The sequence below is a fragment of the Solanum tuberosum genome, unplaced genomic scaffold, assembly GCF_000226075.1.
Source record: "Solanum tuberosum cultivar DM 1-3 516 R44 unplaced genomic scaffold, SolTub_3.0 scf00998, whole genome shotgun sequence".
Classification (NCBI taxonomy): Eukaryota; Viridiplantae; Streptophyta; class Magnoliopsida; order Solanales; family Solanaceae; genus Solanum; species Solanum tuberosum.
The window spans coordinates 6828-24338 of NW_006239914.1; positions in this window are offsets into that span (position 1 = coordinate 6828).

The following is a 17511-nucleotide window of genomic DNA, read 5'->3' on the forward strand; positions in this document are numbered from 1 at the left end:
TTAAACAGAACAAAATCTGCCCCCAATATGGCATAAAATCTATCAAAAAAAAGGCACAAAATTTGATTCAAATTGCATTAATAACTGTCCAAATAACTACTTAACATTTGATAAAAAAAGTATGATAAAAATCTGCACAAAAAATAGCACAAAATCTACCTCAAAAATAGCATAAAATCTATCAAAAAAGGCACAAAATCTACTTCAAAATTGCATTAAAAAACAGCTCAAATAACTGCACAACATATGATCAAAACTATGATAAAAATCTGCTCAAATTTGCACCAAAAAAAGCACAAAGAGCTGCACAAAACAGCACAAGGAGCTGCCACAAAATCTGCTTCAAAATTGCATTAAAAAATTGCCCAAATAACTGCACAACATCTGATCAAAACTATGATAAAAATCTGCTCAAATTTGCACAAAAAACAGCACAAAGAGATGACACAAAAAAAGGCACAAAATCTGCCCAAAAAAGGCACAAAATCTATCCACAATAGCACAAAATCTACTTCAAAATTGCATTAAAAAACTGCCCAAATAACTGCACAACATCTGATCAAAACTATGATAAAAAAAACTGCTCAAATCTGAACCAAAAACAACACAAAGAGCTGCCCCAAAAATTTGCTCAATAGATACAAGTTCTGTCACTTTCATGAGTCTCAAATCCTCAATCTCCCTAAGTATTTGTAAACCTGATTGTTCAGTAGATGCAACCTTATGTACTATTTGACCCTCTTGAACCACTTTTTATTTTTTCACCATGGATGATCTGGTGGTAAGAACTTTCTGTGATTGTCAAACCATGAGACTTTTCTACCATTGGATAGTGAAAAACCATCAGAATCTTTTATGCAATAAGGACAAGCTAATTTTCCTGCTGTACTCCAACCCGACAACATTGAGTACGCTGGAGAATCACTTATTGTCCACATCAATGCAACTTGCATTTGAAAATTATTTTACTTGAAACATCATATGTTTGGACTCCCACCTCCCATAATTCTTTCAACTCTTCAATGAGGGGTTGCAAAAAGACATCAATTTTCTGTTTTGGATTTTTGGATCAGGTATAATCACAGATAAAAACATGTATTCATCCTTCATGCACATCCAATGTGGTAAATTATATGGTGTAACTATCACAGGCCAAGAGGAATATTGTTGGCCTGATTGACCAAATGGTTGAAACCCATTAGTAGACAAACCCAATCTAACATTTCTAACTTCAGATGCAAAATATGGATACGTCTGATTAGAATGCTTCCAAGCAGGAGAGTCTGAGGGATGATGCATGACATCATTTTTTTCATGCTCTGAATGCCATCTCATATGTTTTGTTGTTGCATTAGATGCATACAACCTTTGTAGACGTGGAGTTGAAGGAAAATAATACATCTTCTTATAAGAAATATTAGTTTTCTTCTTGGAACGTTGATAATTTGATCTCTTAAATCGAGGATGAAAGAAAAATTTGTAATTGATCAGTTCACTGTCCTCACGCCAATAAAACATGAATCCATTTTTGCAACAATCAATCTTCTCGACTGACAAGCCTAATCCTCGCATTAGCTTTTTAGTACCATAGAAGCTATCGATCATTTTGCTATAACTTGGCATCAATTCTGATATAAACTGACATAACTCATCATACAACCTTTCTGAAAAATGATGTTCTGCCTTAAGATTCAACAAACGAGCAACAACAGACAATTGCGTATGTCCATGTGGATTTCCCGTCCAAATCTCTTGTTCCGATGCTTTGAGCATATCATATATATGTTGTGTTATTGGATTTGGGTCCTCTTCCACATTACCATTATAAGAAGGCCCAGCAACATAAAAAATCATTGACCGGAATGCATTATGGGATTGAGGATTCACGGTTTTACTAGAAGCTTCTTCTTGATGATCATTAAGCACACTTGGATTTGAAATATAACTTTCTCCATGGTGATACCAACTATAATAATCCGGTACAAAGCCATAAAGTTCCTAGATGTGTCATAACTGTAAACTCATCCAAAATATTTTTATTTCGACACTTACGATGATTACAAGGACATCTTAACTTCTCACCATCCATGCACTGTGGATGTCTTTTAGCAAATGCAACAAAGTTCTCAACTCCATCAATAAACTTTGGATTTATGAATTCATCTTCCAGTATTCTAGCATATATCCACTCACGATCAGAGTTACTCATATTATATACTCTGACACAAATAATAAATAGTGTTAAAACTTACATGTTGACTACTAATTTTATATGACACTAGAACCTAGAGGTAGCAAAATCTAATGAATTCAAATTCATAAACAATCAGTTAATCACCAAAAGTTATAGTAGTTAGTGTTATACAATTTAAATGTACACTAGAAATAGTGTACTATTTTATTTTAAATAATACTACATGTCAAGGTGATCATGTAAAAACAGATATGCCAAAGATGTATTCAATTTATAAGCTTCATTCTACTCGTATGCCACCAATATCTTTTTAGTGATTTAATTACTACAAAGAAGAAACTAACCTTTAGCAAATGTGATAATATGTTTTGTATCCTACTTTGTCACATAAAATAAATGCTTTAAGATGTAAATTATCCTCTCACCTAACTTAAGCAATGATAGAAACACCAATGTAGAAATCTTCCAGAAACTAATAGACATACATGAACTACCTGAAAAAGTTTATAGAATAAAAGAGAATGAGCTGAGAAGTGATGTAAAAGAGATTATTTTCTAATAAATTAAAAGCACGAGTTGATGAAGATTCTTTTTTCTCTTTAGAATATACATAATTACATTGTTCTTTAGGAACACGCAAATAAATAGGTGTTTAGTCATTAACAGAGTGACATTTGAAAACAAAAATAGTATTCATGAAGTTGAAAAATTGTATTGAAAATTGAAATTGTGTTTGAACATGCATTTGACTTGAAAAAGAAGTTGAAGTTTTGTAAATGAGTGAAAAAATTTCAGTTCTTCAAATTTGAAATATTCACCTTCAAAAACCAACCAAAAATCGTTCTAATCTATAACCAAAAATATTTTTCGGAATTTTTTTTTGTTACCTAACAGGACCTAATAAATGCAACAAGAGAATGCAATTCATCAAAATTGAAGGCCAACCATACATATGAACCTTAGACCATCAATGACAACTCCAAATTTGTTTAATGTCCAAGAAAAACACAAAAAATATAAAAAATTTAAAGAATAACAACACTATAGAGAAGATACCAATCATAAAAAAGTTGTGAATTTTAGCACAATGACAAAATCTAATGGCAACATGCCTCCACTAAAGCTTGTTGTATGTATAAATCTACGGTAACTCATATGAATACAACACACATAAAAATAAAAATAAAAACTTACACCCAAATCAGTTAGGTAAAGGATCCAATTTAATAATTTGATGAATACCCATAAAAAAAAGAGCTATATAATAGTGAAGAGTATATTGGACCCAATATCAAAAACTAAAAATTATTCACTTTATAACATCGATTCAAGAAAAATAGGGACAAATCTCAGCAAGAGTATAAACAATCAAAATATTGTTCATTGTAGATAAAATGAAAAGAAAAGATGAACCTATGAGCAATATAGCAACGGAATCAAAGTTTAGATGAGTTCAAAATCACAACTATAGTGTTGAAAGAGTGAAAGGTAGAAGAAAGGAAGAACACCCATTGTAGTTCTCTGACTTCTCTCTAGAACCCTAATTTTCTAATGGAATAAAGGAGTTAAAGGTGGGAAAACTAAAAGTGCTGAAAATTTTGGGAGAAAGTTAAAAGGTCATCTAATTAAGTTAAAGATTTTATAATTTATTGTCTTTTTATTAAATTGAGACGGAATGTAAATCCGTCATAATTTTTGTGATGATTTTGTGACGACATATATTTATTTATTTTTATTTGCTATCATTTTTGTGACGGAAATGTTCTGTCACAAAACTTATATTAAATATTTGTTACAAATCTGTCACAAATCCGTCACTATCATAATTTTAATAGGTAAACAATTTCTTTTAATTTTTTTTATTTATATAAGATTAATCTTTCACAAATCTGTCAAAATTCCGTGACAATTTGTAACTGACTTCTCCGTTCCACATATTCTATCACAATTTTACTCTTTTCTTGTAGTGTATATCCAGTGTCAAACCATGTCAGTTATGACAAGCTTTCCAAGTCCTATGATCAAATATTGGTTGTTTATTCCAGTGTTGGTGAGCATGTTTCTTTTGATGAAGCTGTTGCTGATTCTCTATGGGTAGAGGCCATGAAGTATTAAATTTCTGCTCTAGAAGACAATCATACCTGGAGCATTGTTGATCTTCCTCCAGGTAAACAACCTATTGGCTATAAATGGGTGTTTAAAGTAAAGTATCTAGCATCTGGGGCTGTTGAAAGATATAAATCTAGGCTAGTTGTAAGGATTTCAGTCAAAAGGAAGGCCTAGATTACTCAGAAACATTTTCTCCTGTGGCAAAAATGGTTACATTCAGATCAGTTGTGGCTATTGCTGCTGCTAAGCACTGGCCAATTTTTCAGATGAATGTTCATAATGCTTTTTTGCATGGGGATTTGCCTGAATAAGTGTATATGGTTATTCCTCCTGGTTTTGGCAGACATGAGGGGCTGGTAAAGTTTGCAAGCTCCAAAAATCATTATATAAATTGAAGCAAGCACTAAGACAATGAAACCTTAAGTTGACAGAAGCCTTCGCTCAGTTAGGCTTTGTTCAAAGCCACTATGATTACTCTCTTTTTACCAGGCATGTAGATAATGAATTGATAGTAGTCCTTATATATGTTGATGATCTTTTGGTGACTGGTAGTTGCAAGAATCTGATAGCTCAGACCAGAAATGATTTGAAACTCAAATTCAAGATGAAGGATTTGGGAGAATTAAAATTCTTTCTTGGAATTGAATTTGCCAGGTCTGAGGAAGGGTATGTAATAAGCCAACGCAAGTATGCTTTAGAATTAATTTATGAGGTAGGATTAAGTGGAGCTAAACCACTCTACACACCATTGGATCCTAATGTAAAGCTAACATCCATTGAGTTTGACTCACATGTGCAAGGATAAAAAATTACAGTAACAAACATGCCTTTGGAAGACATTGGGAAGTATCAAAGATTAGTAGGAAGACTACTATATCTAACTATGACTAGGGTGGACATATCTTTTGCAGTACAAACACTGAGTCAGTTTATGCATGCTCCTAAACAATCTCATATGGAAGCTTCTTTGAGAGTGGTCATGTACATCAAGTCAGCCCCTGGCTTAGGACTATTTATGCCCGCTCAAGTTTAGGAGCTTTAACTACTTATTGTGATTCTGACTAGGGAATTTGTGTGCAAACAAGAAAATCAGTCACATGTTATTTGGTGAAGTTTGGAGAGGTATTTATCACCTGGAAGTCCAAAACATAGGAGACAGTTGCCAGAAGCTCAGCTGAAGCTGAGTTTAGAAGTATGGCTTTGTCACGCCCCGAGACTACACCCTGGGCGGGACTGGCACTCGAAGACCATTGTTGGCCCCAAGTGAACCCTTGGCCTGGCTTACTTAACTCAGCGGAAGACTTAAACATAAGAAAATATAACTCATGCATAACCTAAGAAATAATAATTTAGCCAAAATGGCAACTCAGCCTTTAAACAACATCTGAATGATAATGTAAAGACAACTGAACTACTAACTGTCTATGAAGCCTCTAAAACAACTGAGATGGATGTTGGGACAAACCCCACAACACCCTAATGAACTAAACTAGAAAGCGAATAAAAGAGTCCTCTGGAATGCAAAGAGGCTCATCAACAGACTCTGAATGCTCAAGCTGGATCAACGAGGCGCTGGATGCTGATCCTGGTTACCTGCGTCTGCATCATAAGACGATGCAGGCCAACTGGCATCAGTACATTGAATGTACGAGTATGCGAGTTGGAAAGCTAAACAGTACATAGGTTTGAAAAGATTCTGGAAGAAACACTTACCTTAGCTCTTCTCAACTCATGAATATTTAACTCAACATAAAGCAATGAAACACATGCAATATATGAAAACTTTGTAAAACAGTACAAGCAACTTTAGTTTGTTAAAGAAATGCAATAACAAACCCAACTTTACTCATATAATAAAATAATATAGTTTATGTGGGAGATTCTCTAACCGACAACCACCACTATGAGCCTAAGTGGTGATACAACGTCTTGCCCACGCTGCCAGAACTGTCCTATACTTTGTCGTCATGTAGAATGCTTAACTTAGTGGATCCACTATTCTATGCTAAAAGCATATTAAGGAGTCATCTAAAAAGTATGATCCTTTACTACCCATGATGGCTACATGGTTTATGGAGACTTGAGTTAATATGAACTCGCATCCTCATATCGGTGCTCAATACTACTCCCAAAATATACTTAGCTCATATGTTTTTAAAAAAATCTTCTTTCTTTGGTTTGAGATAATTACTCAAAACTTAACTTAAAAGCTTTTTTGGAATTGATGTTCCCTTTTCTTGCTTAAATGTGAAACGTTTATAAACTCTTTGAGAATACTTAGTTCCCTTATAGCTTTTTGAGAAATGAACTCAACTCTTTACTCTTTGCTTAACTTGAAAACTTGAGTCTTAATATGAATTTAAAACATTATTAAAGACTCTTGAAAACTTTAACCAACTTTGCTTTGACTTGCTTCTTAACTTCTAAACTGGACTCTTAACTTCTTTGACTTTGATCTTAACTTTCCTTGAATTGGATTATGGATTCAAGGTTCATGATCTCATGTTTATGGATGATTTCATGATGTTTAGATGTACCTTAGAGTGTTGGAATCAACTTAGAAACATAGGTACATTGTTAAGGAACACGTACGAAAAGGTGGGGAACGATTGGGGAGAACTGGCGTCCCTGGCGCTTTGAGAGGCGTGGGGCACCAGCCCTCAAACTTCAGAGGACTGCCTGTGGAGCTCTGGCTGGCGCGATGCTCCAGAGGCCAAAGTTCAGAGGAATTTTTGTGGCACTCTGGTAGGCGCGGTGCCCCAAGCCTTTGCCCAGAAAATCCTCTATTTTTCTCCTTCGTTTTTCATCTCTAAACCCTCTAAACTTCCGTAGTTCTTTCCCCAAACACTTAGGATCATTAGTACTCTCAACTTACAACAGATCTAACTCAAAAATCCACCCGGAAACACTAATCAAATCAACAAGAAACTTCAACAGCACAACCAATCAAGAACTTAACGATGTCCTTCAAGAACTTCACTTTTTAACATGTAAACAACCCAAAATCGCTGAATTGAAACAAGTTGGTGTGTGGGTGAACTAACCCATCACTAAAAAGATCTCACATACCTTGTAGGGATCACCCCCGATGAATTCCACTCGAACCGTTTGGATGATCTTGGCGAATTCTTGACTTTTTCTCTCGTTCTTTCTTCCTTTCTCTCTTCTCCAAGCCCTAAGTGTATTCTAATTTTCCAAAACTGAATTAAGTTCTGTTTTTACCCCAATAAGCCCCTAAAAATAAATTAGAAAATAAATTAGAGAAAAGACTAGTTTGCCCTTCCTTAAATCCGGATTTGGACTTTCCTCAATCCAACAGCCCAACTTCCAAAAGGTATAACTCACTCATACAATATCGAAATCGTGCAAAATTGGCGTCGTTGGAAAGATCTTCCCATGGGATTTCCAACCATATCAAGAACTACTCCTAACTCATTCTGAGCTAGGAGTTATGGTCGTTGGAAAATGACCAAAACTCACTTTTCTAACTTAGACAAATTTTCCAGATTTTTCTTATTCTTTCCAAAAATAAATATTTTCAGATTTTAAACTCTTTCTAGTCGTTTCTAGGTGCGAGATGTTACAGGCTTCTACTGTGGCAGAGATAACTTGGCTTATTGGTATTTACAAGGAATTAGGAATTAATATCAAGCAGCCAGTGGACTTATTCTGTGATAGCAAAATTGCTATACAGATTGCAGCCAATCCCATTTTCCATGAAAGAACTAAACACTTTGACATTGATTGTTATTTTGTTAGAGAGAAGTTACAACAAGGAATGATCAAGACTCACCATGTATCGACTAGAGACCAACTAGCAGATGTGCTTACAAAAGGCTTATGAAAAGCTTCACATCTACACTTAATGTCCAAGCTAGGCTTGAAAGACATATTTCAGCCTTTAGCTTGAGGAGGGGTGTTGAATACAGTGAAGTTAAAGAAGCTGTCATTCAAGTTAGTTACAAGACGAATAGTGTTGTCACAAAGTTAGTTAGTAAGTTGTTGCAAATTAACTATGGTTAAGTTAGGACTAACTAATGAAGTTAGTTAATAATTGACTCTAGGATCACACTATAAGTATATTGTATGGATACTCTGTAAAGGATTAACACAGTGAAGTCTATTGAATATTTTTTCTCTCAATAACTGATTCCAGATTATTCTTCAGTTAGGGTGTCCAATTGGACATCTTTCATCGAAAAATTATACCGTATATACAAGAAAAATAATTACAAAATGATTAAATTACATATTTTGGACACTCTTGACACAATGACATGCGTAGCCTAATGGCTTCAGGAGACTTGAAAGAGCCAAAACAGCGAACTACACTCATTTGTCCAAAAATTTTGGGTCATCAATGTTTAAACTTTTACTAGTATATACAAATTGTTTAAATTATGACTAATTTGCTTTAGTTTACATGCACTAAAATTTATACATGTTTGAATTCTTGATATATGAACTAGGCATTAAAATAGGTAATTAGGTATAATTATTTTCTTAGGCGATTTTGATTTGTTGAAATCTATTTATATTCCATTCTATACACGGCGTGTTGCGCTTTCTGCAGCTTAAGTTTAGTATAATCATTTAAAATCAGTTTATATAAAAATTACGTACTCTAAAATATATTCATATACAAATTAATGTACGAATGAAGTATTAAAATAGGTTTCAAACTTTTTTTTCATGAAATTTTAATTTATTGAAACCTGTTTCATACTCATTATACCCACTAGATGTTTGAGTCCTTAATGTTACGTTTTTACCAATTTATAGAACTGAATAAAATATGTCTTCCATAAGTTTAATCTTATCTTTTGAAACTAGTTTCGATACCCATTACATACACTAATATATTTACTAGAATATATATGTCAATTTCATAAGCAAAGGACTACTACATCTTCTATAATAATAATAAAAAAATATATATATAAAAAATAAAATAAAAACTTCTTCGACAACTAGCAAGATCCTGAATTTCGAACTAGAAATTTTGTATTTTCATGAAGTTTCAAAGCAATAAGATAAATAAATTGGATATTTATGAGATAAAATCTATAAAGGAAGAAGGAACACCAATAAAATTGGGGAAAAAATTGTTGATTGATAATAAAAAATCAACTCACTGGAATAAAATTGTGGAACTAATATATCATGTTAACACTATATTTATGGGGGGATGATTAAAAAAAAATCGTTGATTGATAATAAAAAATCAACTCACTGGAATAAAATTGTGGAACTAATATATCATGTTAACACTATATTTAGTCGGGGGGGGGGATGATTAATTAATTACAATAGAAAATTATTAAATATACATTTTCCATTTGTTATATTTGTTTATTAAATTGTTAGGTATTGATAGAAATATAATGCTATGTATTGAAAATTAAAAAATCTTGTTAAAATTTGTAATCTTCATTCTTAAATACGTTATTCATTGAACGTAACTTGAGAGAGTTTGAACATGAAAAAGAGAGAACTAAGAAAGAAGAAAATTCATTGTATTGAGACTGAAGGAATGACTAGATACATGATCTGTAGGATATATATACAGATTAATATTTCTGTAACTAACTTCTAACTAATCAACTTGTCAAGTTGTTGTGACTACCATACAGTGAAAGAACTAAACTACCCTTCCTACTTGTAACTAACTTTAACAGCCCCTTACATCTTCTTGTATCTCAACACTCCCCTTCAAACTAGGTGGTGCAAAAATGTTTAGCACTCCTAGTTTGGATAGAAGATGTTCATGTTGCAACTTAGACAACCCTTTAGTTAGTACATCCGCTGGCTGTTCTCTTGTAGGTAGATAGTTTACTTTGATGAATCCCTGTTGTAGTTTTTCCCTTATGAAATGACAATCAATCTCAATATGTTTTGTTCTTTCGTGAAACACATGATTTGCAGCTATCTGAATGGCATCTTTGCTATCACTATACACTTGCACTGGCACTTGAACTTTAACTCCAATTTCTTTCAACATTCCAAGCAACCACACTAACTCTGACACAATGGAAGCAAGGCTTCTGTATTCAGCTTCAGCTGAACTTCTTGATACTGTCGTTTCCTTCTGTGCCTTCCATGATACTAATGAAGGACCAATCATAACCATGTATCCAGTTACAGATTTTCTTGTAAGTGGGCAAGAGGCCCAATCTGCATCACAATAGGCAGTAACTAGTTCATCTGAATTACTAGCTAATAATAACCCTTGTCCTGGTTATCTCTTTAGATATTTAACTACCCTTAAGGCTGCATCAAGATGAGACTTCTTTGGTTGATGTAAATATTGACTGAGTGTCTGAGTACTGAAGGTTATGTCTGAACTTGTCATATTCAGATATAAAAGCTTACCTATCAGTCTTTGATACATAGTTTGATCTATCATTGGATCTTCTGAGTCTTCCTGATTCTTGTGAATATGCTCATCATATAGCTTTGCTGTTAGTTTGACATTGATGTCAATAGGGTCCCTGCAGGTTTGGCTGCTGCCATGCCAACCTCAGATATTAGCTCAAGGGCATACTTCCTTTGGTGCATTAAGATTCCAGCTGCTGATCTAGTGAATTCAATACCTAAAAAGTATTTTAACTCCCCTAGATCCTTCATTTTAAAAGCATGTTGCAGTGCTTTCTTTGTTTCCTCTATCAGTTTCAGACTACTTCAAGTTATTAGCATATCATCAACATAGACAAGTACTATAGTAACCCTTTCTTCTGATTCATTTAAGAACACAGAGTAATCATGTTGACTTTGTTTGAACTTGAATTTAACCAAGGCTTCAGTTAACTTGTGATTCCATTGTCTTGGGGCCTGTTTAAGACCATAAATGGATTTAGTCAGTCTGCATACCTTCTCCCCTTGACTGACAAAACCCTGAGGCAACTGCATATAGATTTCATCATCAAGATCACCCTGCAAGAAAGCATTAAACACATCCATCTGATGTATGTTCCAGTGTCTAGAGGCTGCAAGAGATACCACAGCTCTGACAGTCACCATTTTAACCACAGGGGAGAATGTTTCTGTGTAGTCAATTCCTTCTTGCTGACTGTATCCCTTTGCAACTAATCTTGCCTTGAACCTCTCCACTTCTCCTGTGGATTTGTACTTTACTTTGAAAATCCATCTGCACCCTATAGGCCTTTTACCTTTTGGTAGATCAGTGATTACCCAAGTCTTGTTACTTTCTAAAACCAGGACTTCAGATTTCATAGCATCCACCCATCTAGGATCCTTAACAGCTTCAGAATAAGACTCAGGTTCTTTAATAACAGATGTAGCAGCAATATAACATTGGTAGATAAGGGAAAGATGAGCATAGTGTATGTGATTACACATAGGATACTTAACATCCTTGTTAACAGACAAAGATACAAAATCTTTCAGCCAGCATGGAGTCTGTTTGGTTCTAGTGGATCTTCTAGGTTCAGAAGGATTGATAACTGAGTGCATGACATCAGTAACAATCTCAGAGGACCTGCATAAAGATAACACTTCAGGTCGAAGAACCTGATCAGAATGTATTGCATTACTTCCTTCTGAGACACTCTCAGCAGTAGTACTAGGAATAAGATTTTCACTGTGATCAACAGTGGACACCAAAAAATCATCTCTAGATAAAGTATCTGCAAACACCCTTTCAGACACCTGCCCTTGTTCAATGTCAGCAAAAAGAAATGAGTCTTCTCGAAATACCACATCTCTACTTATAAAGAAGGATTTATTTCTTAGATCAAGCAAAAGATATCCATTTTGACCTGCTGAATATCCCATGTGAATAGCTGCCCTGGCCCTTGGCAACAATTTATCATGCTCAGTCAAACATTTAGCAAAACATAGGCAATCTATAGTTCTGAGATGAGTTAGTGTAGGTTTAGAACCATACAACCTTTCATAGGGTGTAACATAATTCAGAACACTACTAGGTATCCTATTAATAAGATAAGCTGCAACTAACACACACTGTCCCCAATATCGCAAATGTATCTTGGCCTGAAATCTTAGAGATCTAGTAACTTCAAGTAGGTGCCTGTGTTTCCTCTCAGCCACTCTATTTTGCTGAGGGGTATATGGACAGGACCTCTGATGAATAATCCCTAACTCCTTGAACATATTATCACACACTGTGTTGACAAATTCAGTACCATTGTCTGACCTTAATGACTTGACTGTTGTTCCAAAATTGAGTTTTTAACAAACTGTATAAACAGTTTAAGAGAAACACACACAGATGATTTATGTTTCAGCAGAAATAACCAAGTCATCCTGGAGAAATCATCCACAACTATAAGAAAATACTTGTTTCCATCAATAGTAGGTGTATTATAAGGCCCCCAAAGATCCACATGTATCAAGTCAAAACAAGCTACACTTTTGATAAAACTAGAAGGAAACTTTAATCTTGTTTGTTTAGCATAGTGACATACTGAACACTGGGAAATTCTACATATACTCTGTTTATTCAAAATAAACATTCGACTAAGAACTCCTGAGGACACATGTCCTAATCTTTTATGCCATAGATCCATATCTGACTCCTTGACATTATTGACAGCAAATGCAACCTCTTTTTCTTTCTTGACACCAACACCAGTATTGAGATGTTGTAATAGCAAGTACAGAACTCCCTCTTCTTTACCAACTTCCTTCACCTTCCCACTGTAAAGCTCCTGGAAAACACAGAAGTGAGGGAAGAAAGTAACTGAACATCATAACTCCTTTGTGATTTGACTCACTGACAGCAAGTTATATTTGAACTCAAGAATATGTAAGACATTTGTAACCACACTTCTAGTTGACAATGCACTAGAACCAACATGTGACACTTGAGTAGTATCACCATTTGGAAGATAAACATGTTTAGGTGTTTTAGGTTTAGAAACTGAGTTACTGACCAACATATCCAAGCTACAAACTATATGGTTGGTTGCACCAGTGTCAATAATCCAGATTTGACTGTTTTCAAAAACAAAGAATGCCTTACCTATAGTGTTTGCAGTATTGCACACTGAAGTAGATGAAGAACCTACCTCCTTTTGGAACATTTTGAGAATGTGATCATACTGATCTTTAGTAAATGTGCAGCCCTGCAGAAGTTGTTTAACCTCTCTTTCAGCCTGACTTACTGAATTAATGTTGCTAGGAGCTTTGTGAGTTTCTTCATGAAGATTAGAATGTTGTTGTTGTTGTTGAGGAAAATTGATATCTCTGTCATTAGTGAAGTTAGCCTGTACTGATGACTGTTGGAATGAGGAACTACCAGTATGTGAAGGAAAAGTTCCTTGAACCTCCTTTTAGACTTGAAAATCTGGAGGATAGCCTACAATTTTATAACAAAACTCTTTGCTATGGCCTTTGCACTTGCAGAAATCACATACTAGAAAGGAATTTTTCTTCAACCTCTGACTCACTCCTAAATTTCCACCAGTCTTAGAATACATAGCAATTGAGGAATCCAGACCAACAAAAGTCATCCCCATACTATTAGTACTAGTAACAACAGCCTTTTGCCTTTCATCTCCAACTATCATCGCACATGCACAGTTAATGGTTGGTAATGGATCCATCATAAGAATTTGACTCCTTGCCTGATGATAGGAGTCATTTAAGCCCATCAAAAACTGATACAATTTCTGTCTGTTCATATGAGCTACAAAACCTACTGATTTTTCACAATTACAACAAGGAGCAGGTACTAACACTTCAAACTCATCCCACAAGGTTTTGAGTCTTGTATAATACTCAGACACAGAGACAGTTCATTGTTGCAGTGAGGCAATATCCTTATGTAAACTATAGGTCCTAGATCCATCCACTCTATCAAATCTTTCTTTTAGATCAACCCAGACATTTAGTGCACTAGAAGCAAAGGCAATCCCATTTAATAAACTCTTAGATACAGAGTTCATCAACCATGACAACACCACAACATTTACTCTTTCCCATTGCCCCCACAGTTTCTCACCAAACACCTCCTTCCTAGCAGAACCATCAATTAATCCAATTTTATTCCTTCCTAATAAAGCCAATCTGATAGATCGACTCCAAAAGGTATAGTTTTCGATTCCAAGCAATTGAAACGAGATAAGACTCAGTCCACTGACATCAGTAGGACCTAGAAATAAGGGATGATTATAGTCAATACCTTGACCTTGCATAGCATTGCTGCTTTGAGGAATACCTCCTAGTGAACTACTTTGTGATCCAGCTGCAAGAACACCTTCATTCTCCATCATGAATCTGGAATTTGATACGAGATCAAGGTGAGACTGAATGCAGATTTTGGCTTCGAATCAAGCTCTGATCTACAAATCTCTTTTAACAAGCGGAACATAAACAAAACATGAATCTGTGAATCAAAACAGTGATTCTTTGATTCTAATATCACCAACTTCAGCAGTACTCACTGTGAAGCATAAAAGCTTTGATACCATGAACGTAACTTGAGAGAGTTTGAACATGAAAAAGAGAGAACTAAGAAAGAAGAAAATTCATTGTATTGAGACTGAAAGAATGACTAGATACATGATCTGTAGGATATATATACAGATTCATATTTCTGTAACTAACTTCTAACTAATCAACTTGTCAAGTTGTTGTAACTACCATACAGTGAAAGAACTAAACTACCCATCCTACTTGTAACTAACTTTAGCAGCCCCTTACGTCTTCTTGTATCTCAACATTCATATTATTTTTTCTCTTAATTAAATGAGATATGGTTTTATTCATAAGAAGATGATATAGGATGTATATATTCTTATATCCTATATTCGTCTCAGTTATGTAGTGATATTATTTTACTGAATATAGAATTTTAGAAACAAATAAAAAGGTGAAATCTATGATTTACGACAAACAATTTAAAGTACTTATTTTTAAATTAAAAAGTGTAACATAAATATATTTTTAGAAGTAAACTATTAAAGAAAGTGTATCACGTAATTGTGACGAAATGAACCATATACTTGCTATGAAAAGTCACTTATGTGGGTCTAGCCCCAAATTCTATTTTTTTTTAATGAAGAAAATCTTTCTTTTTTTTTTCTTTGACAAAATTTGCAGTAAATTAGGCGCACTTTTATTAAAATTGGGTACCAGCCAATTAATATAAAGTGGGAAAATAGGCACAGTGCTTATAAATAGGAATCTCTACGCCAACAAAGAGAGAGAAATATTAGATATCAGAGTGAGATATACCATAGACTATAAGAAAATAGTATATAAAAATAAATAGAGTATCAGTGATGTTTTAATTAGATGATAAAATCAAAAGAGAGATATTTCTTTTGAGTGTGAAGTAATAATATTGAGTATTGTACTTATAACTAAATCAAATAAAAATTTATTACTACAGTGATATCAGTTGCTTCTCTTGATCTTTGTTTTTTTCCTTATTCAAAAGGATTTTTCACCTAAATTTTTTATTGTCATTGTCTTTTTCATTTTATTCCCATTATTTTGTTGGTGAATATTCTTTAGGTTAATTCATGTAAAAAATTCAACATATGTTATTAGAATATTTGGTTGGTGGTTGGATCTTTGTATATAATCTTCCATAATCTATATAATGTTTGGTTATATTTTACTACTCTTTATCCCTAATATTCGTATAAATATTGAGAAAATTTATGTAAATTTCAGTTCTAGATTAAAATAATCAAAATGTCAGAACTATCCCTTTCACTTTAGACTTAAAACTTTTTCTCCCTTTTCCTAATAAATAGAGAAAAGGGTTTGAGAAATACCCCAATTTTGGTCAAATTTGTTGTTGCGTTACTAAACTTTCATGAGGACCTATTACCTCCCTAGACTATTTAATAGTGTATTTTTTACCCCCTGAACTATTTAATAGTGTATTTTAAAGGTATATATGTGCCCACGTGGACACATTACTATTTATAATTTTGCATTATTTTTATGTCCACGTGGGCAAATATATGTTTAAAATACGGTATTAAATAGTCTAGTGAGGTAATAAGTCCTCATTGAAAGTTTAGTATCGCAACAACAAATTCGACCAAAGTTGGGGTATTTTTTAGACCCTTATCCCTAATAAATATAGAACTCTTTGGATTAAGATAAAGAATATATAGGAAGAAATATTGTCTCTACACTTGCTTTCTTGATCATATCAATTGATCCCTTCACTTTTATGATACTAGTTCTGTTATGAAGTGGTCTATATCATCTATCCTCGGCCAAAAATAGATTTAACCGATAAATTAAATTGAAAAAGTATTTAAGTATTAATTTATTAATATCGTATTATTGAATTAATAACTTTTACTGGTTTCACAATTTTTTTTTATTTGATTATCTATTCGATTCGGTTTTTAGATCTTAGTAAATGATTAAATTGATAATCCAAAGATTATATTTATATATCTATCTATATCTATCTTACCTTAAAAGCATGAACTCCTAGCTTAAATGTTAAATTACTATAATATCTCTAACTTAGGTTGTAACTTTTTCGATGAGTTGTGACTTTTCCAATAAGTTGTGATTTTTTCGATGATTTGTAACTTTTTCAAAAGATTGTGATTTTTCGATGAGTTGTGACTTTTCCAAGGAGTTGTGACTTTTTCCATAATATGTGACTTTTTCAAAGGGTTGTGACTTCTCAGAAAGGTCATAACTACCCTTTGTTGACTATAAATAGAGGGGTTTCTCTAATTTTTCAACCACAATTTTTTTAATCTTCTACTATTCTTCTTCTTGCATTTTAATTTTTTTGTGTGATTTATTGTCGTTGAGTGAATTCAAAGTGTAGCGGAATATGAGGTACCACTATTCTGATGAAGTAAGTCATTCTATCCTAAGAGGGTATATTTCATAACCTCGAGTACTTGAGACAAATAATTTTGATGATATAATGATTATTTTTTTGCTTGATATAGACACAAGTATGTAATGTTCCAATATACGAAGTTAACATGATGTAGTCTAAATTCATTTATTTTTGTTAACAGTTTCTCTTGTGATGTAAATATATGCTTCTGAATAGCTTTTTCTAAAATTTAGAGAATTGTCACGATTTGTTTTTTATGCTCAAGACAAAAGTATGACTTTATTTATCAATGTCACTTATGTGATTTATACTCTTGAGAAATTTTTCTTCAAAATAATTATTACTATATAAACATTGTCATTTTGTTTTACTTATTTACTATTTCTTAATATTT